Source organism: Camelus bactrianus, chromosome 30 (assembly GCF_048773025.1).
Source record: "Camelus bactrianus isolate YW-2024 breed Bactrian camel chromosome 30, ASM4877302v1, whole genome shotgun sequence".
Taxonomy (NCBI): domain Eukaryota; kingdom Metazoa; phylum Chordata; class Mammalia; order Artiodactyla; family Camelidae; genus Camelus; species Camelus bactrianus.
Genome location: NC_133568.1, coordinates 16,119,968 through 16,142,922, shown reverse-complemented (window position 1 = coordinate 16,142,922; position 22,955 = coordinate 16,119,968). Strand labels below are relative to the sequence as shown.

Below are 22,955 nucleotides of genomic sequence, written 5' to 3'. Positions count from 1 at the left end.
ATATGATGAAAGGTAACAGTGGTGAGAATGGTAATAATAAGATAAATATGAGAGCTATTTTAGACATACAATAGATAGGACTTGGTGTTCAACACCCCAAGCTGATAAAAATGCAACAAAGATCTTGATACAGGTTTTACACAAAGGTACTCTGAGAACAAAAGCAAGGAAAAAGCAATTTGCAATACTAAAAGCCCTCTATATAAAGGACAGGGACTACTATTACAATACTGATGCCCAGTGAGGTCATCAACAATTTTGGATTCTAATTGTGAGATAAATCATTCTCCGCTTAACCAGAATTAACAAATTTAGATTTTGAAAAGGGAGAAGATTCACACTGGTCTTAAGCAGGACTGGATTTTAAAGAAACTTTAATGGTCCCATAAGTAGATATCTAAACAGAGAAACAGTATACTAAAACTATTTGAGATAGTATGAAGTTTGTTTCAACTGAGAAAAAACTGCAGACAGGGGAACCAAATGTGACGCTACTGCAGTAAATCTGGGTGCGCAGTGACAAGGAGTTTAGCTAAAATGATGAGAGTTTTGAAAAGAAAAAGAAAATATAAGGCATTATAGAAGAACAGTAAATCATGGCAATTAATGAAATGTGTAAGGCTGAAGGCAAGAAAAAGACACAAGTGACTATTACTTTCCAAGCAGAGTGATAAGGAAAGAGAAGAAGCAAGCATGGGGGGAGGGAGAAGGAAAATGAGAACATAAATGAAGTAAAACAGGAACAGAGTATAATCTGGTCTCAGAGACGTTATTACTTGGAAAATACGTTCACAAAATGGCACCAGAAAACTCAACAAAAACTGTTCCATGTGAACGGCCAATCACCCTTTGCCTGTATCAGTGAACCAACTCATCACAAAAGTTGATGAAATACGGGTTTACCTCCTGCTGTTTCACTTTTTGTATTTAAGCAGTTGTAAAACAAAGGCTTTTGTAATTGACAAAAAGAAAAATAATTTGGCTTCCTAACCTAGAAATAGAGAGTAGAGTTTCTAAACCAAGTATACTATCTTATAGAGATTTGTTTTGATGAATATTTAGGTCTATTGGCAACTTTCTCAAGATCGCACCAAGAACTGATCTCAGATCTCAGGGGCATACACAGACCTCCGGATTCCTCATGAAATAAGTGCCCTTCACTATTCTATATCATCTTCATTTACCATAAAATTCCATTTACCAGAAAACTTCATTCCCAGTCAATCTGGTTAATTAAGACTTTACTAAAACACATTACTCAAAGGTAAATAGATCTGTAGTATTTACAGATAAAATCATCTGATGTCTGGGCTCTGGCACTTGAGGGACAATAGAAATGGGTAGGGGGTAAGAGGTATCGGAAGGGATAAGATGAAACAGGCGCATAAGTGTGATGGATGGTATGCGCCCACATTCATCTCAGGAATAAAGGACTTCAAATCCCAGCTGCTGAGAGCACTGGGCTGTCAGCCCCCACTAAGGACTACTCCAGCCAAAGGGAGATACCTTGCCCCCTTCCAGTGGAACAGCCCACATCCAATGACTACTCAATTTGAGAATATACAGTCAAGGCCAGGCCCCTTCATATCAATTCAGGATGGTTCTGAAGGGTCATTCCATCTTCGGAGCCGCCCCCAGGGTCAGCTGAGATTCCAATGATACTCATCACAGCTCAACTTCTCCCTCTGCCAACCCTGCTTCCTTTCCCAGGCGTTGGTACTAAGAGCTCTCCCTGATAAACCTGAGTGCTAATCTCCATCTCAGAGTCTGCTCACCAGGGAACCCAAACTGTCAAAGTAAGTGTTAAAGCTCTCTTTTTTACAAGTACAACAGTGTTCATTACATTATTCTTACTATTTTTATATGTCTGAAAATTTCCCCAATTGTTAAAGGTACATGCAAAGAACTTTAATGTCCAGGAATCAGAGATTAAATAAATTACTACAGTCTTAACAATAAAACACTGCAGCATGAGATATGAAATAATCTCTAGAACCAAGGGAAAAGGTAGAGTACAGTGTGCAAAATACACGCCCATTTTAGGTTTTAAAAGAGAGATATATATTTATCAACACACATCTATACATACACACACACACACACAAACACAATGTTTAGAATAATTCTGTAATGATACCAAATTTAAAAAAAAAAAAACAGTAATGATGACAACCTCTGAAAAGGGAGAGTAAGAGAAGTAAGAGACTGGATTGAGTGGGAATCCTAATTCTCAAGATAAATCCTTTGGTCTTGAGAGGTTTTATTTCCCCTGCCTTTGGGTATTTTGCTATATTCCAAAAGATAGCTTAATAAAGAAATTAAGTAAATGGCCCTGATTCACCAGGTTCTTTTATCTTAAAGATGCACCTATGCACACACATAGAGTTTTCAAAAAGCATTTAATGAGTATTTCTCTTTAGCCTATAACTTATTCCAACACTAGCTCCCCTCTGCTGTGAGCGCCCTGTCCCAAAGCCCGGCACTCACTACTCCTGCTACTGTGTTTTCACTACGTACCACTGCAGAACACTCATCATTTTGTGTGCAGTTGTTTGTTTATAAATCCATCCATTTCACAAAAATCTGTGTCCCTCAAGGGTAACACCAGATCATCTACGGAAGACCATCATCTTTGTAATTTAATTATCAAGCAAACTGTATTCCACTGGGATTTGTGATGGTTTATCAGCACCTAGAATAGTTACAGGCTTTTACCAGTGACCAATTGTGTATTCATTGAATGAATAAACAAAGAATAACAGTAACTACCGTTTAAGCTCTCACTGTGTTCCAAGCAAGATATTTCCAAAGAAGAAATACCTCCTCTTTTCTGTTAAATCTAATTCCTCCTGGACGCTCTGAAGGATCTTACTCCCTTAACTACTCTCTCACTGACTGCCACTTTATCTTTCTATTGAATTAGCCTTTGCCCCTTCCAACATGTTTACATCTCGTTTTTGTCCAAAACTCCTTCACTTGTTACTGGCCCCTGCTTGTAAATCTAGTAATCTCTCTCTCACCCTCTCTCAGTCTCTCTCTCTCTCCCATTCTAATTACAATCAACATTTTGAAATCTGTGGTCTTTAATGCGAAGTTTCTATTTTCTCACTACGAAAGGCTTCATGTAATCTAGGTTCTATTTTCAAAAGACCTAAAGATCTCCCTCTACATGAAGAGGTCGACAATTTCTCTAACATGCTACTCCAGGGAAGAACTCTCTAGTACTGCAGAGAGAAGTAATGCCTTGGGAGAGACGTGAGGATGCTTTGACATTAATGGACAGTTGATACCTACTCTTTCTAACCATGTTATTCAGTCCTTACATTATATTCAGTCTTGCACAGCTACCAGTTTGACATGGCTGATCATTTCCTAATCCTCAACCCCCTCTTTCAGCGTACTCTTCCAATTATGTTCTGCCCAGAAGTGTGAAGGCCTAGGGAGCCCTAAGAAAAATTCAAAGAACAAGGGAGGATCTTTAACTAGATTTGGAGTATTTTTTTAATTTGATTGTTCTTTTAATAAAAAGCTTAAGATGAAATTTACTTTTCTCCTTATGATTCTCCCCAACTTTTTATTACAAAAATTTTAAACATACAAAAAGCTCAAAAATAATATAAAGATCACTCAATATCAATAAATATCGTGTCAAACTTCTCTTGTCAATACATGCATAGGTATATATACATACATACACATATAGAGACTTTTTTGCTGAGCCATTTGAAAATAACCTACACATAGGACAATTCCTCCCTTAATACTTTAAAATACGGAGATTATAATTAAAAGCATCCTCCTTCACAAACACAATACCATTATCACAATCACCATTATTAATACCATAATAATTCTCTAACAGCATCTACAATCCAATCCAAATTCAAATTACTTTGTCTAAAAAATGTTCCACGTTTTTGATTTATCTGATCTTATTTATGTCATTATCTTGTTCACCTCTCTTCTGCTTTTCCTATAAACTGGAAGTTGGATCTAAAGACATCCTCAGGTCCAAATGAAACATTTTTGGCAGGTGTGCTTCACAAGCGATTCTGCATGCGTCACACTGCATCACGGCAGGAGGCACGTAACATCACGTTGTCCTGCTATCAGTGATGCCACCTAGGACCATCTGATTAAAGCAGTGACTACCAAAAATTTCACTGAAAATATTTTTCCCGTTTAAAACTCTTTAAAACCTACGGAGTGACACTCTGATAAGATCATCCTGTCCTGTAAGATCTCACAGGATACTGGTATTCCCACGTGACTTCTAAAAGCTATAAAAGTCAAGATTATATATGAAAAAATCTAGAATCAGATCAATGTTCATTTCTCTACATTGCTTTTCTAACACTCAAAGGCGAAAGCAAGATGGATTTCTATCCCAGGAACACAGGCATTTTCACAGCAGAGTCAATACCATCTCCATCTGTTTGCTTCCTGTGCCCCAGGCAGGCCCTCTGAGGCTTACAGGCAAAAACAAACTCAAATTCTTTCTCATGGGAATGGGCACAAATGAACAAGAGCAGGCAGGCCTATATCACCCATTTACCAATGGGGAATATGAAAAGCTGGGACTAGAGACCAAATAACTCAATGTATTTGCCATAGTTGCAATGAAAGAAGAAAGACGTCTTTAAAGGTTTATTCAAATTCTCAGAACATTCCTACATCATTTGTTGAAAATTTTGCTCAAGTCAAAAATCACAGTATAATGTGATGAGGGAGGTGGTCCTTAAGATTACAAACGTTCTTTGTGATTACGCTTTTGCTGTCAACTTAGTGAAGACTTGGAAAATGAATCAGATAGTGAAGGCTTTATTAGAACGCAACGAGAGAGCCAGGCCCTAAAAGCGCACTGAAGAAATTAACGAGCTGCTTCCTCAAAACAAAGGGTTCCTGGAATTAAAGAGTTGTGAGGGACACAATCTTCTGAACACTAAGCTTGTCGCTAAGTTGACCAGATTATATTTTCTTAATTGAGTGGCAAGAAATCCACTCCCAAAGAACTGGACACTTCAGGACTGCTTTGTTAAAGGAAGTTCCAGGGTTCTGTTTCAAAAGGACATGTGGAATGAGCAGATGGCAGCAGAAGACTACACTTATTTCTTATTGCTGAAACAGCCCTGAGCACATGAGAGTCGGGTTTTGAAGAACTGTAGAGCTATCTGGCCAAAAATAAATCACAATTTTAAAAATGATTCATAGATTTTGAGGCATATGAATCACACTGTAAATTTCTGCAGCTGCCATTAAGATGTCTGAACTCTTCTACTTACGTGCTCTATCCATCACCAACCTGCCTCAGCTTCAAGAGTTACTGATTAAGCTAAAAGCAAACTCTGCCCACCAAGTCCCTACATTTTAGGGGAAACAGATCCCATCTGGTAGAATCCACTTCAGCTTTATCCCCCCACCCACCTTTAATCTCACCTCCATCTCCAGTCATTCCTCCTGCTTTCCCCCACAATGCCATCAAAACTCTAAAATAAGTACTGAAGACTCTCATTGTTCATAAATTAAAGCACCCAGAAGAAGAAACAAACACGCCTTCCTGGACTAGAAGATGAATTGTCACAATATTCTGGGGGTCAGTAAGGCGTGCCAAGTAAGCGTGAAGATTTGAGAGTCACACTGACTAGGGAAGACTCCAGCTCCCCTACTTACTAGCTATAATCCTTGAAGAAATATGAAGGAAATATTCCAAATCAGAATGTCCTCATTTGTAACATTACCCTCCTCCTTATACGGAGACTATAGAAAAGTGTTCCACCTGTCACAGAAATGCTCTTGTCAAGGTCACCAAACCTCCCCATTGCTAAACCCAATGTCAAGTCATAATCCCCATCTTTCTTGACCAACCAGCAGCATTTGACATCATCCACACTTCGTCTCCCTTAAAACACTTCTTCACTTGGCCTCCAGCTCGTCACACCTTCCTGCTACCTTTAGTCTCCATGACTTTGGTTTCCATTTTTCTTCATTTTTGACCTTTAATGTTGGCATGCCCAGAGCTTAGTCTTTGGACTTCATCTCCTCTCTGGCAGCACTCCCTGCCTCCCTCAATGATCTTACCAAGCCTCACAGCTTTAAATACCAGCTATACATTGACAATTCTCCAGCTTTTAGCTTGGGGCTCTCTTCTGACACCACACTCACATACGTGGCTTCCTACTCAACATTTCCATCTGGATTGCCAATAAGTTTCTCAAACCTGACATGTTCAGAAGTGAGTCTCCAGTCTTCTTCCCAAAACCTGCCTTCCCATGGTCTTCCCCAGCTCAGTCAACGGCAACTCCGTCTTAATATTGCCCTCATCCACTTCCTATCTCTGCTAAAATGTCATCTTCTCAGCGAGGCCTTTCCTGACCATCATAAATTGCAAAATCCACCATTCCAAAAGCATTTTACTATACTTAAGAGCACTTACAATCATTTAATATACCATATGTTCTACTTATTTATTTTTCATCTGTCTTTGCCACTGTAACATAAGCTCCACAAAGGTGATGATTTATGTTTGTTTTGCTCTGTACTGTATTCCCAGTGCCTACAACTTCTGCCATACAGGAGGCACCCAAGTATTTATTGAATAAATGAACAAAGTAATGAATAAAACACATTTGCTTGCCTTAAAAAAAGATGCACCCATCAACAAACTAAAATACATCTTGATTTTACATGCTTCATATTTCAGAATTGTTTATCAATTAATTTTTCTATAATAATGCCAAAAATGAATACAAGTGTCCTTAATCCCTATTAACATACTAATTGTTTCCCCAGCTGCAGGTTGCATCTATATTCCAGCCTCTTTTATTGTATCTGTGATACATGCACAGCGAGACATGTCTTAGAACCTATGCAGCAAATTAGCTAACAAGGTTTACTTTAATCGCTACAACCCTCACTAAGGCTTGTTAATAAATCACAAAACTGTTGTTTAAACTAAGTAAACTGACACTTTATATTAGTGTGAACTTTTAACTCCCACTAATGGTGGTTTTTTCTTGTTTGTGTGTATTTAAAATGTTTAGACAAAAGAAGAGCCCTTAAGGAAGACAGCAAAATAAAAAACCTGAGTGTGAGAACTGAAGGTAACTGGCACATTCTATCGATCTGTTATCACTGACATATATTAACTGCCAACCTTCAGAGAGAAATACGTACGGGCAAAACACTAGTAAAATGTCTTCTGTGAGCTTGAAAGGTCGTAAATTAAAATTGCTAAGGTGAATGGGAGACAGTGGTTTAAAAGTCATGCCTCTCCAGTAGGCTTCTATTCTAAAAGAGCCTACAGAATAACTCTTAGCACTTCAGAAATTTTCTCCACTCTTAACCAGTGCCGTAACGTTTCATTGTTTCATCACTTTATGAACCATCAACCCCCAAACCCTACATTTTCATTAAACATCACCCACATATTTTGGAAAAGATACCTAATTTTATTTAAAATATTTAATATTTTATGACCACAGTGTATATGCTATTTAATTAGAAAAGAAATAAAAATTCCACTTGGACAAGGACTTTCTGAGTGCAGTCATGGTGTAGGACTTCTTCCAACAATATCTCTGGTGCTCTTATCAGCAAAGTAGCTTTAAGTATCAGATACAGATCAAGGCAAATGAGCCATGTGAGGAGTTCAAATTCTAAATTAACATTACAATCACAGTATCTGTGAGTAGGAATGCAAGGTATGCTCTTGTTGACGACAGGACCTCACTAAACCACAAAGAAGCTCTCAGCTGGCTCTGCCCATGGTCACCAGCACGCATGTACGTAAGATTACAAACTCTTTATAAATTCCAACAATGAAATGGACAAAATGGGAACAGAACCTACAAATCTCACTAACCCTATACTCTCATCTTTGACTTTCTCAGTCCCAACAAACAAAACAGTGTCACAGAGAGACGGAGCAGGTAAACCAGGAATAAAGGCACTACCTTGTTTGAGGCCTAACTCTACAAGTACCAAAATTACTTCAAGATTTATACTATGGATTTTGATCTCTGCCTAGTAGAACACACACACACAAACACAGACTATCAATATATATGAAAATCAGTCTTTTTTGCCTTAAAAAACGTTATACCCATCAACAAATCAAAATACATCAAAAAACAGAACAGTGTCACAGAGAGATGTAGCAGGTAAACCAGGAATAAAGGCACCACCTAGTTCCAGGCCTATCTCTATCAACAAGAATCTACTTTAAATTAGCATCTATTCACAATATTCTTTAAAACTACAAAAAAATTTCCTTCTGCTCAGTCATGAATGGAAGACCATTCCATGCTCTTGGATACAATGATCTAATGTTACAAAGATGTCAATTCTTCCTGAAGTAAACCTATAAATTCAATGCATACTTAAATCAAAATTCTAGTTGTGTTGCTTTTAGATACGCTAGCTCTAAAATATACAGAAAAGAATGAAAATCCACAAATAGCTAAGTCAACTTTGAAAATGGAAAAAGAATGGAGAACTTGCCTTACTAGATATTTAACATCACTAGCCACTTGGGAAACACAAATTAAGACCACAATGCACTGCAGTGACAATATCGAGTGCTGGCAAGAACGCAAAGAAATGCAATCTCTCACATATTGCCGGTGGAAATGTAAAATGGTACAGCCACTCTAGAAAACAGTTCCGCAATTTCTTCAAAAATGAAACATATATTTACCATACCACTCAGCAAATCACATTCCTAGACATTTATCCCCCAAAAGTGTGAAAAATTATACATCTACAGAAAAAAACTGTAAAGAGTGTCCATAGCAGCTTAATTGTAATAGCAAAAAAATGGAAACAGCCTCAATGTCCAGGTGAATGTTTAAAGAAACTGGTATATATACCATGGAGTACTTCCCAAATTACACAATCATTTGGATGAATCTCAAAAGTTGTCTCAGCCAACGATTTAAATGAATCTCAGTCTCAAAGTCACATGCTGTATGATCTCATTTATTTAGCACTCTTGTAATGATAAAATTATAGATGGAAAATTGAAAAGTGACCAGAGGTTAGGGATAATAGGGGGAAGGGAGATGGAAATGACTAGAAAGGGGTAGCACAAAGGAGGTCGTTGTGGTGACAGCGTAGTTCTGTATCTTGATTGCAGGGGTAGTTACAAGTGTCTATCCACACAGGTGATAAAATGGCATAGAACTATATCCAGGTATTATGCCAATGTCAAGGTTTTGCCATTATACAAGAGTTGTATAAAATGTAACCATTGAGGGAAATTGGGTAAAGTTGTATAAAATGTAACCATTGAGGAAGACCAGACCTCTCTGTACTACTTTAGAAACTTTAATCTGTAATTATTTCAAAATAAGTTGAAACAAAATAAATGGGAAGACTTATTCATGTAGGAAAAATAGCAATACAAAGCTATCATACTAAAAGTCTGGTATTAGAGCAAGAGCAAAGAAATAATCCAAAGGCACAGACTACAGTCTTCAGAGTTCATATGAGAACTTAGTATAGGTAAGTGTGGTACCACCTATCCATGGGGAAAGGAGAGACTGGCACACTGTATGAAAAATAAACTGGATCTCCACCTTGTGACATGTAAAAAGACACTCTGGCTGAACTAAAGACCTACAAATTTAAATGAAAATTATAAAGTTAGTAGTACATAAACAGACAGTAACTGTGACATAGAATTGGGGAAAGACTACTTGAAACACAAACTGTAGGCAAAAAAAAAATGTTTTTAATTTGATTATATCAAAATTGAAGGCTCCTGTTCAATGAAGGACAGAATAAAAAACATTACAAATGACAGAATAGGGTCAGATATAATATTAAAGGACTAATATGTAGGAAATACAAAGAACTTCTGCAGATCAACAGGAAAAGGAGTGAAACCTCAAAATTAAAATGGGTAAAGGAATGAACAAATTTACAAAAGAGAAAACCCAAAAAAGATAAAATGCACATCAAGAAAGGCTCAAACTCATTAGTAATAGTGACACGTAATTTAAAATGAGATTTCACTTTGTATCCATCATCAGTCTGGAAAAAAGCGGGGCACTAGATGACACTAAGCATTGGTGGGGACACAAGGATATAGAAACTCTCGTGAAATGCCTGCAGGAGTACAGACCACTCGTTCTGGAACACAGTCTGGCAGTCCTTCAATGAAATACATGAATACCTATGATCCAAAAATCACATTTCTGGATATATATCTCAAAAGAAAGCACCACAGAGGTCCAAAGGGTATGTTTACCATAGTATTGTGTAAAGTGAGGAAAATGAAGGTAATACGGGTACCCAAAAATAGGAGAGCAGACATAACTGCACTAGATACAAATTCTGAAATACTGTGCAGCAGTTAGAAGCAATGGGCAGAGACACAAATAGATCTTTAAAGCATAGTAGGGGGGAAAAATTGTAATGAGATCATGCATACTATCATCTCTATAAATTTAGAGTGTGGGCACCCAAAACAACATACATACATTTAATAACAGGATACACATCGCACATATTGGAATGGCTGCCTACGGGCTGAGGGGCAAGGGAATGGAGTGGGAATTGGAAATAAAAGAACATGAATGAAAAAAAAAGGACACACATGTTGAACAATCCAATGATGATTGCTGAACTGAGAAAGATTAACTCCATCCTCTGCATTTGAGATCCAAGACAAACTTTAAGGACTCACCTAACATGCAGCACATGACTAAGGTTAAACGTCATCCTGCCTTCTTATGACAAAGGCACAAAACCAGCTCACTACTTCGAGAGTTTGCAATGCTAAGCCTTGTACGCTGATAAACCACCCCCACTTCCTTTGCTCCAAACCAGAACTTAAATCCAAATAAAAATTAAAGGAAATTATAAGATCTCACTCAGTCCTTGAACCAGTTCGAATTCCTATTTCTTGCCTTTGGTGAACGTCTGGAATTAGGAGCTACCTCAGAGGTTCTAGAACTCACCAAGCTCCATCAAGCTCCATCAAGCTGCATCCTAAGCAGCATAGCTGAGACCTGCAGATCCCACATGGTCTCAGATGAACTGCCTGCATGGCGAAGTGCACGGCCTGGCAACTGGGGCAGAGGCAGCTACAAAAGCGTCTAGAAGCTGCTGTGTGGCTCCCCCCACTTTACTGAATAGACTGCCAGTAACATTTGCCAGTTATAACATAGTTAATATTCTTGTGCTGGAATATGAACCTTGGTCCCAGGATCTGTGCTTTTTCCTGCTTTGCTATACTGCCTAAGATGGCTCTGAACTTGAACTCAAGTGTCAATAAAGTCTGGTATTCCTGCCTTTAAAAAAAAAAAAAAAGCTCACTAGTTCAAAACGTTAAGTTCCCATAGTAATACTTAAACAAGGCAAAGCTTATCTGATTATCAACATGTTTTAAAATTTAGCTACAAGTGGCAACAGGAAAGTATAAGGTGTACACTCCAGTTTTGCTGCGACTAAGGGCTCCGGACCATTTAAAAAATATAGACACTCAAATGAGTTTCTCACCTTAATCTCTCATTGAAAGTTTAAAAGGCATTTACTACTTATTTATACTGCTCTGTTTGCCCAATCTATCATTCTGGATGAAATCAAGGCAATTTTGATTCTTCATAATAATAAAGCTATGTCAACACATTTATTTCACTTTTAAGCCGTTCACCACCTCCATACTGTCACGAATGGTTTATAAAACAAGAAAGTTGTGTGTGCGCATGTGCAACAAAATTTCAAAAAGCCAATTTCTCTCGTGTAACAGGCAATTCTTGACATCTTGTCCACCAAGCCCTAAACTACAAACATCTGAAAGAGCCATAGCTTGCCTTCTTTGGCTCATGGCAAATGCTACTGTGAAAGCAAGCTGTAGCTCTCACTGAACCCTAAAAATCAGCAACATCAACAATTTCAGTGTTGCCTGAGATGCAACTGTAGCTGCCATAGTTTCAAACCAGCAAATTCTGCCCAGGACCTGAGAAACTGACAAGCAAATGAATCAAAATATAAAACGCAATTTTTTAATCCAAGGCAAGGTAGTTCTGACTCCAAACATACAGCTCCAGAACCCTGGGACCCACGAGTAAGAGAGCGGGAGTAGCAGGCATCCTTAGACCAAGTCTTACAGCAAACGGATGAGAACGGGCAAGTGTACTAACAGACGTCTCAGGATCGTTCGCAAGGGCAAACTATAAAGTACCAGGAGGTAAGGAGGGACCAGGTGTACCCCAGAAGCAAGCACAGTATTCCCCGAAAGCATTGTCAAGGACCACCCACCCATCATCACTAAGCACCTCACCCCGCTTAGATTGTCCCTGAGGGCAAGGCGGTCCTATCAAGATCAAAGCCAGTGTCCCCAGGAGAAAATGTCACTCACCAGGCCAAGGAGTCCCAAAGACCCCTGGCAGGACCCACGCTCCAGGCAGAGGCGCCTAGCTGTGGGCCTGAACCTGCAGGTGCGGCACCGAACCAAGCTTCCAGCAGCAGCGCTCTGACAGCTGGCACCGCCCCCAGCTGGAGCGGAGCAGTGACTCATGACCCCCGACCCCTGACCCCCACGTTGCGGACATATCCCTTGCTTGGGTTACCCCTGGGGAAGCTCGAAAGCCCTCTTACCTGTCACAGCTTCATCTTATGCCGCGATATTTTCTGTCTGATAACCTGTGGGCGCCCCGGCAAAGAAGACAAGACGAGGACGTACGTGAGGAAGACGTGAGGGTGGGCAAATCCAGGTGGGAAAACTTTGGACCGCAACCCCAGCCCAGCCTCTGTCTCTCCACCGAGGCTGCAAGAAGCCGTAGCCGTTGCCGTTGCCGTTGCCGCCGCCGCCGCCGCCGCTGCAGAAAATCAGCTGACATCAGCCAACTGCCGTGACTTTCCCTGCAACTGTCGCAAAAATGAGGGGGAGGGAAATGCTTTTCATTTCCATACAAGCCGGGCCTAGGCCAGCGCGGAAGGAGCTGGCTGCGTTACTATGGCGACAAAATGGCGAAGAGCATGTCAGCTGTGGGCGGGGAATGCACGGCAGCCATTTTGGTTATGGGAAGGTTGGTCTAGGCTCTCTTCTCGTCTCCACTTCCCATGCTGGGAGGACCTAGATGGAGGGATGGATGAAACGCCAAGTTTAGGTGTTTGTTTCCTGGGGCCAGGATGTTGCAAGTTTACTCTTCTGCCCCCGAGACTCGGTCCAGATTCCTGAAAAGTGTTAGCTCTGGGATTTGGTTACTGTTTTCCTCTGACCCCGAATTTGGCTGTTGGCCCCGACACAGGGGGCAAGAGGAGGAACTTGACTACCTAACTAGAGAAGTCTGAACTTGTGCAACATTCCTGTGCAGGAGAATGAATGTACACTCGTGTGGGTGGCAAAGAGTGGTACATGAGCCCTGCATTCAAAGAGGCATGTCTTGACTCCCAGTTCCTCCACTGCACACTGTTAAGAGTCATCTGGGCATCTTGCTTCTTCATTGTCCTCAATGTCACCATAAATAATAGGCATAATGACCTCATGGATGTCTAGGAAGTTAAACGAGCTCAGCAGATGTTAATTACTTATTATGCTTGTTTCTCTTCCTCCCAACACTTATTGAATGAGTGAGTGAAGGTATGAATGGTATCCAAGGAAAAAACTGGTGCCATGCTGGTGGCCAACGGTCAGTTGTGTTTAAAAAAAAAAATAGAAGATACTCATTCCCTGGCTTTGTTTTTCCTTTATAATTTCACTACCCGTTTTATAAGACAAGAAGTCTAGTGCAGTCCTCAAAATTTACTGTGTGTATGAATCACCTGGGAAGCTTGTTAAGATGAAGTTTCTGAATCAGTAGTTCTGGAGTGGGGTCTGAGACTCTCCGCTTCTAACAAGCTCCCAGATAATGCCCATTCCTGCTGGTCTTTGGACCATCCTTCATTAGCAAAGTCCTATTTGATGTGACCTGAAGCAGCAGATTAGGGAATCAGAACACAGCAGAAACAACACCTTCAGACAGGATCATTTCCATGCTGATTTACCAGAAGAGAACTAAGTGTTGGTTTGGTCAAAAGGCTTCCTGTCAACAATTTATTATTCCTGCTGTTGACTGAAAGAAAAATACACCACATAAACGTTGTGAGTTAAGTTTTATTCAGGGAATTTACTGAGGATTATAGCCCAGGTAGCCGCCTCTCAGTAGTTCTGAGGTGACTGCCCCCAAAGAGACAGGGAAGAAGCTTGTATATATACAATTCTTTTGGCTGGGAAATACACGTAGTCAAACATACATACAGTCAAACATACATCTCGGTAAAAAGATTACTGCTAATCACACACACACACACACACACACACACACACACAAACATACACAAAACAGATAATCTCAAGTTAATGATTTTAGTGCTTTTTTGTGTATGAGAAGATTCAGGAATCTGAAGTCACTGAAATTCTTCCTTAAATACACACTTTAACTGTCTAGGAGCCACATATGCAAAACAGAACACTCCATCCTGTTCTTCTGTCCTGAATTATTCTCAGGGAGCACTGTAGGTGGGCAGCTGCAGTGGGTTGTGACTTAACCCTTCGCATAACTGGATGATGAGGGAGATTCTGTTCTTTTTATCTACAGCAGCTAATGGCAGACTGTCCCTCCTCTTTTCTCCGCCTTAGACATCCTCCTCCCAGCAGCACATTACAGACCCATTCGTGTCCTGGACGGCCTCTTTCCTTCACTAGGCCACTTAGCATCCTGTACATCTCAGGTATTGTTTCTCATATGCTGATTCTGTTGATTTGTAGAGACCAGCTCTGCTGTCACAATAATGAAAAAAACTAAATCATAACGTTGATCGAGGGAGTAAATAGAACACTTGAAAATCAGTAATTCTGAAGTTGTCTTATACAACAAAATAGAATTCTGTGATTTTCTTCTGCTTTGGACTAACAGCCTCACAATCACATTGGGGAAGGGGGAAGATGGGGAAATGATGTTACATAGAAGAAATTAATTTCTTGGCCAGTTGGGTTCAATGTACCCACTCTGTTGTGACAATGAATACATTTAAACCATTACACTCATAATCCCCTTTACAATTTATAAGAACTTTTTGGAAATATAGGAAGCACAGAGAGGTTACTACAGGATAATCTTAAGCTACATTAAAGCTTGTTTGGTTTGTAAAGGAAATCTGCAAGAAATCTTTCCTGGATAAAGTTGACTCTTATTCAATAAATATTAATTGAACACTTACTGTGTTTCAAATACCTCCCTAGGAATACAAAGGTTAATCAGAACATTAACGAGAAACTTTCAGACTATTAACACTCTGGCCCCCTTTCACCAAATTTACAAAATTTTTTGCCAAATCTATACATGTGTTTAATTTTCTGAGCTACAGGACTAAAATAAATATTCCAATATTAATTAATTCAGGAAAGTTTGCATATTTTAATAAATACATATGTTTTACATGTATAACCTTTCTGAAAATTAAGAGTTTTGTCTTCGTTAAGCCAATCTTGAGTATATTTATGTAAATAAATATCCTCTCTCATCCAGAGGAATTATATAAAAACCTCAAAAGACTTTAAACATCAAAAAAATGCAACATATATTTCTTGAACCTTAACTGAAAGACAAGTTGAGAAAGAGGGAATCTGGCAGGTTCAGTTTCTACAGAGGAAGGCAGGCTCTGCTTCCCACCAAGACTCACAAAATTGGGAATTCCCTAAACATTGGAAAGTATTTGGATGCTGGGCAGCTAAAATGAATGACACAAGTCCACCAAAATATATGGCTGCGATACAGTGCAGTATGAGAAATACATAACATAAGGAGTAGTGGAGAAAGAAACTAATTACTTCCAGGTTCGGGGGAGAAGGGAGAGTCACATTTGATTTCATGGAGGTCTAGTAAAATGGGTAGGATTCAGAACAGGAAAAATTGGGAAAGGAAAAAAACTTGATTGCTGGTATCGAAATGTAAAACACGAGTATATACAATAAACAGAAAGTTAACTTGGGGGGAAGTACAGAGGACATAGAGTAGATGTACGTAACAGGAAACTGTGGTATTAGGACTCAGCTATTTCTGGAATATGAGGGCTCCTTCCCCAGGCAATCTCTGCCTGTGAGTTCTCCCTTAGGTTGATGGAGTCTTTATCAGACTGGGCCTAGACCCAGTAATAAAAAGTATCCTGGGAAAAACAGAATAAGTTCAGATAACAAGAAGCCTTGCTTGTCCTTACATCCTTTTTTTGGAATTTATTCCAAAGGCAATGAAATGTCATTGAAGAATTTTGACCAATACATAGAGTGGGGCTTTTCCTAACAATATTTTGTTTTTATCATTGTATTAAAAATTAGCATAAATTCAGTGGCTTAAAACAACGCACATTTCTTGCCTCACAATTTCCATGGAAAAGGAGTCCAGGCACAGCTTAACTGAGTCCTCTGTCCATGACTGTCCATAAGGCTACAGCTGAGTGTCTACTACATTCTCATCTGGAGGCTTGAGCGGGCAAGAATCATTCCAAGCTCATGCAGGTTCATTCACTGCCTTGTGGCTATATGGCCAAGAGTCCTGGCCCTGGTCCTGCAGACCACCCACAGGTCCTTTCCACCTGGCCCTCTCACAACATGGCAGCCTACTTTTTCAAAGCCAGCAAAGAGAATCTCTCCACTGAGAGCGAGAAAGATGGAGTCACATAGCTGGAGATGCACATGATATATAGATAAAGCTATAAATAGTAACCTAATCAAGAGTGTGACAGCCCATCACCTTTGCCACATTCTGTTGGTTAGAATCAAGTCACAGGTTTCACCTGCATTCAAAGAGAGAGCATTATACAGACTGTGACTCCTCAAGCAGTCACTGTAGGGTGTTTCAGCCACAAATACTAATCCAGCAGCAGAGCATCATGTGCATTAGGTGGGAATGAGACAAATAAGAAGTTGTTGTTGATGTTTTAACCAAAAATGTATAATTATCAGAACAGAATCATAAATAGAACCCATGGGGTAAGGGTCAGGAATTTCAACACACTATATTTTAATGTTTTATAGGTATTAAAGAAAAAAGAAAAGACTCAAGTATCATTCTGTCTTTAGAATTTGGCAGCTATTACCCTACAACACACCAGCACTTCCTTGACTTTCTGAGTTCCAAGTTAAGTTCTCCAAAAGGCAAAAAGATTTGTTCCTGCATTTAAAAAATGTCAAAAGGGAGATTACCAAGCTGCCCAGTGGCCTAACAGTACCCTAATTTTTACTATGATTTTCAAACTGTTTCATGTGTGCCGTTATATTTCTCCTCATCTGGACCGTAAGTCTGTGGTTTGGTGCCTGGTGTTTGCTAATTGTGCTGTCCTGAATGGACCCACTGCCCTAAAAGTCATGTCGAGGTTGGGGACTTCATGTTAGCCCTGAGAGCCTCACTCATCACCATGTTGCAGCAGAGTAGTCCAAGTGTTCTTTGCTGGGTTTTGTGTGATTAAAACCTTTTAAGAGTTTTCCTTTGCACTTTCTCACATGACATGAAAGTCAACTGGTGAGACTTCTCTTTTTTTCCCTATCTCATGACTTCCACTGAATCAACCTTCCCCCTCTCCCAAGTAACAGACTTTTTCCAGAAATATCTCCATTTGCTCCAGAGTCATGCCTTCTAGAAAGGAGTGAAGGTGATAAGATTGGGGGTGCTCATGATTCTCTTGGGGTCCCCTCGCCAAGATCAGCAAGGGGAAATCAGGTCAGGGAGAAGGTGATGAATGCCACTGCTGCCCTGTCACCAGCTACAGCCCCACGGACTTTGGTTTGTCCTAATAGCTTCCTTCTTCTGTTTCCTGCCAGGAAGAGAGGACCACCAGAGCCCGAGAAGGGCTTGCTCCCCAAACCTGTGTGAAGAGGACCTGTGTTCTACAAATAGACCACTGTGGAAGACACAAAGATGCACTGCCAGATTCTCCTTCCGGAAAAAAACACTTCCCAACTCCATGGAGAATGGTTTTGCCCACTGTTCCTGCTATTAGCTTCCTCATGGTCACCTCAGCTTTCTAGCTGAGGTTGCCTGTTCCTGGGGCAGCTCCTGGCGAATGCCTGAGCAAGATGAAGTTAGTCGAGACTTGCTGGGAGCCCCCAGTCATTGGCCCCTCTCCTCACTGTACCCTCCTCTCCTTCTTCCTCCTGTCTGCCTCTTCCTCCTTCTTCTTCCGCAACTTTTCTGTCCATTTGAATTTTTTCACATAAAAAGTTGGAAAAAAAGTGAAGATTAAACAAAGTTGTAATAAGAGACAACAGACAGACACATCAACCAATGCAATGTGTAGAATTTATTTTGGTATTGATTCAAATAAGTTACACAGTAAATTAGGAGAAACATGGGAAATTTTATCATCGAGTGGATATTTGATGATAGTAAAGAAGCACTGTTAACATTTTAGTTGTGACAATGGTGTTTTGGTTATGATTTTTAAGGGAATCCTTCTAGACATGCAGGCTAAAATATTTACAGATAAAATTATATGATGCTTGGCATTTATAAATGCTCCACAATAATATAGAATGAGAGGGGCCATGACTATAAGTCCTTGAACTTTACTTCCATTTTCATGAAACAGTACTTTCTTTTACTTGCCCTACATTTAATTTGTCAAGGTAGAAAGCATCATTTATTCAACATCAAGCCGTGTCAGACACTGCTAAGCTGGGCGTGCAGATAATGCAAAGACCTGGTTCTGTGGTCAAGTGGCCAATTGTCTGGCAGGGGGACAAACATCTGCTATGAGCACAGCACAGTGTGAGAAGTCATAAGTTCTGGTACTTTCTAGTTGCAGTGGGTCTGATCCTCTTACTTGCCATCTGATTCTAATATTCTGAATGTTGGTGGGAGATACTGTTTTTAACATAGTGTAAATAACCTCTTCCTTATTGTATTAAAAAGTCAGTAATAAACATTTTATTTTTATTAAATCTTCAGTGCTTGGCGCTCAGATTTACTCAGAGTATGCAGGTATTGCTACACAAAAATGTACAGATGATGAGGGTGTGTGTGTGTGTGTGTGTGTGTGTGTGTGCGCGCGCGTGCTCGAGGGCACACCTGAGAGACAGCTCTGAATACAGTGAAAGCCTCTACTAAGAATTTTATCATTTCTTTGCTATCTGTACATTCTTGCCAGAATACACCTACTATAGCACCACTAGCAAAAAAGAACTCTCTTTACAAGTGATTAAGTGAAAACATAGTTATGTATAGTTACGTATAGGTTTTCAGTTCCAAAGGGTCAATTCCAATGCCCAACATACTCTTTTAAGAAATTAAAATATGGATTTTCATTTCAGAAGCTGACGTGATAGAAATATTTGTCTAAATATCTGACTTTCTTAATAGAAACTCTAGACAGTTTACTGACTTCTGAATGTCAGATATAAATGTCAGAAGAAAAACCTTTTGCATTTCTGGGAAACATCCAAAACGGACTCAGAATTGTCAGCAAGTTTCTTCACTATGTTCCAGGAAGAAGACATTTATGACAAAGACCACTCTGCGACTTCCTAGGAAACTGTTTCCTCCAAGACACTGCTTAGTGTCCAAAACTAAAGAATATAGTGTTAGTGGGATAAAGGGTCCATCTGGTGACTTGATGCATCATTTAAAAAAGCTTTTGATAGCTAAAGGGAAATCATACGCCTCTGACTAAAAAGATATTGCGCCACCTAGGGACAACTACTGGGAAATGGTATTTAATTTTCAAGTTCCATAACACACAGCTAGAAAGGAATTAGAAATTACAAAGCACTATAACTCAATAAAAAATACATATATATAAATAAAAAATAAAGAAATTATAAAGCAGGACTTCCTTTCTATTTAATATTTATATTACATAAATTACATATTTTGTCCTCAAAACTTTCAGAATAAAGAAAAGCTTATCACCAGAAATTATTTTTTTAAATAAATTACCCAGTTGATAAGCAGAGTTAAACTGGTATAATATAACATTTTATGAGATCTCTACTTCTTCAGGAATAAGATAACAATAAGCTATTAAGCAGCAGTAATTTGTATGTAGAATGTTGAGGTAGGTGTAATTCTGGTAAGTTAATGGGGATTTTATATCATTTGTATGAGTCATCAAGCTGTATCCCTGGACTTATACAAATACAAATTTAGTTATTTAAAGAGTTATATTATAATCTGAGGGGAATTTATGGGTTTTTCTTTTTCTTTCTTTTTTTCTTTTGTAGAATAAAAGTTCTTTCTTCATTATATTCTTGTTCTGCTTTTCAAAAATTCAGAAACTGCTCTTCCTCCCTTTTACAAGAGGTCTAAATTTAAAGAAAAACTAACATCAGAGATTGTAAAGTTACTGCATAATGCCTTTCCAAAAACCACTCAAATATATATAAAGCTGGAAAATTGTACACATCTTTCTCATGAGACTACTTTGAAATGATTAGAATCATACGGAAGAAGTTTGCCTCAAAAAACGGTGGATGGTGGATCAAAGAACTAAACTTAAGAGCTAAAATTATAAAGCTCTTAATGAGAATATAAGGAAAAATCTTTATGACGTGGAATTTGGCAATGATATCTTGGATATGCCACTCAAACACATAATAAAAGAAAAAATAGACAAATTAAAATTCATCATATTGAAAACTTTTGTGCATCAAATAACACTATCAGGAAAGTGAAAAGACAACCCATAAAATAGGAGAAAATATTTGCAAGTCATATAACTGATAAGGGATTAGTATCCAGAAATATATATATATAGACATATACATTCTGCAGTTCTCCCTCAAAATCAATTCAAAAATGGGCAAAGGACCTGAATCAACATTTCTCCAAAGAAAACATACAAATGATCATTAGGCACATGAAAAGATGCTCAGTGGCTTCATTCTTTAGGGAAATGCCCATCAAAACTACAATGAGATGCCATTTGACACCCATTAGGTAATTAAGATTAAATAAGATTATAAGCGTGGGGGGGCCCTAATCCAATAGAGCTGGTGTCTTTATGAGAAGATGAGACACCAGGAGTGTGCATGCTTGTGTGTGTGCATGCATGCACAAAGAAGACTTGTGAGGACACACAGAGAAGACGGCCATTTACAAGTCGAGGAGAGAGGCCTCAGGAGAAACCAGTTGTACCAACCACCTTGACCTTGGACTTCCAATCTTCAGAGCTGCAACAAACAAATTTCTGTGAAGCCACCCAGTCTGGTATTTTGTTACAGCAGCCCTAGCCAAATAATACAGCATAGTTTATAGGTATCTTTTACTGAGCCCCTCATGCTCTAGTTCTTTATGCACATCATCTACTATTACTTTTAACCTACACAATCCTAGAAAGTAGGTTCCCAATTCTCACAGACAAGAACACTGTAGTTCAGAGAGGTTAGTGGCTTGTCGATGGCTACAAAATAATAAGTAGCAGAGATTTATTATTGAAACTTCTGTCTCTTGGGGTCTAAAGCAATCACACTGTGCTAGTATCACATGAGAAAGGATTATAATTACTATGGCTCTGCTCTGGCTGTGTTCAGTTAGGTATAATTATTTTACGTTTCAGCAGCACCCTTAGCCTTCTCTTTCCACATTTCTTGAGCTTCAATTATCGCCCAAACTGATGACTCTCAAATCTGTAGCTTTAGCCTACTCCATTCTCTTTAGTTTCAGACTCACCCTTCCTTCTGCCTACTGATGTCTTCTCAGCATCTTAACTTAGTAAAAAGAAACAGAAGATTGAAATATTTACATTATCCTAAACTACTTCCGCTGTCACTTCGCCAAATTGGTCTAACTGATCACTAAACCCCGTGGTTTTTAATCTCTTAATTGTTTCTCAAGTATCAGTTGACTGCAGCTGCTCCCATAACTCAGTTCCCGGGTTATCAGTGACCTCCTCAACTGGTTTCACTGCCTTCCATCCTCCTAGCTGCTACCTGGGGGCCTTTTCTAAAGTCACTTGTAATCACAAAATTGTTCTGCAGTGATTATTCCATTCCCTTCATGTTAAAATACAAAATCTTTAGCTAGTTATTATCTGGTCTTCAACTCCCTCTTGAATTTCATCATCCCAGCTAAAACCAAATGTAAATTATTTGACTTGTCACCTCGCCTAATATTCAGAAGAAAATGCTGGTGTGAGACTGCCTTAACTTGAATGCTGGCTTGACCTCGCACTGTATATGTGAAATTTGGAAAATTAAGGTTCTTCGTGAGGATTAAATGAGGTAATATACACAAAGGGCTTGTATCTTATTTGGAACGTAATTTGTTCAAACTTAGCTGTTGTTATTATTACTATCATCAGTCCTCTCAACCCACTCATTTGCACTGCTGCTTCCTCAGCCTGGAATACATAGTAATACATAATACCCTGTCATCTCTTACTGCCGGGTATGCCCTTCTTCTCTATCGGGGTCACATTTCCTAGCAAATTTACCCTGTCCCATTCTCCTCTCATTTGTCTCCACCGTTTCCTTTGCAAACTTCTTTGTTGCTTTAACTATTGTTTGTGTCTATCACCAGACTGTGAGTTCCTAAAGGAGGGATGGTGCTTTCATTTTTCTAAGGCACAAGTGAAAGGTACCTAATACTTCCTGGATGACGTCCCACAGAGAGCCCGAATGTAATGAGACCCCTAAATAAATGTTCCTAAAGGCTATTTTTGTCTAGTGTGGCGACTTGTACCGAATATGAGCCAGGACTATACTGAAAGTACTTCCGGGGACGAGAGGAACGTAAAACCTTAGCCAGTAAACAAGAACCCATGAGAAAAAGAAGTTCTTTTCTCACCTTCCCACCCCGGCAACTCCTCGGTTAAAAACTCGGGTCTTGGAACCGCGGAGGAATATCTGAACTTCAGTCGCAATCTGCGCCGGCGCGGCTGACCGCTCCCCTTCTGCGCCTGCGCCGCTCCAGCCAGTGAGGGGCTCTCCAGTCGAGGGTGGAGCCACGGGTCGCGCTTTAGGATTGGGCGGTGAGAGC

The 22,955-nt window shown here is 39.5% G+C and overlaps 1 protein-coding gene across 5 annotated transcripts in view; it reads right to left on the bottom strand.

The window, feature by feature from the left end:
- Positions 1-12,742, bottom strand: part of WDR7 (WD repeat domain 7) — a 276,960-nt gene extending 264,218 nt beyond the window's left edge. For 4 of the 5 annotated variants that reach the window (XM_010961322.3, XM_010961325.3, XM_010961324.3 and 1 more), the window contains exon 1: positions 12,604-12,742. The gene's annotated coding sequence lies outside the window, so the exon portion shown is untranslated. Of the gene's footprint in view, positions 1-12,364; positions 12,469-12,603 lie in introns of those variants that run through there. The other variant, XM_010961323.3, reaches the window with a different exon arrangement.
- Positions 12,743-22,955: the final 10,213 nt, after the last annotated feature.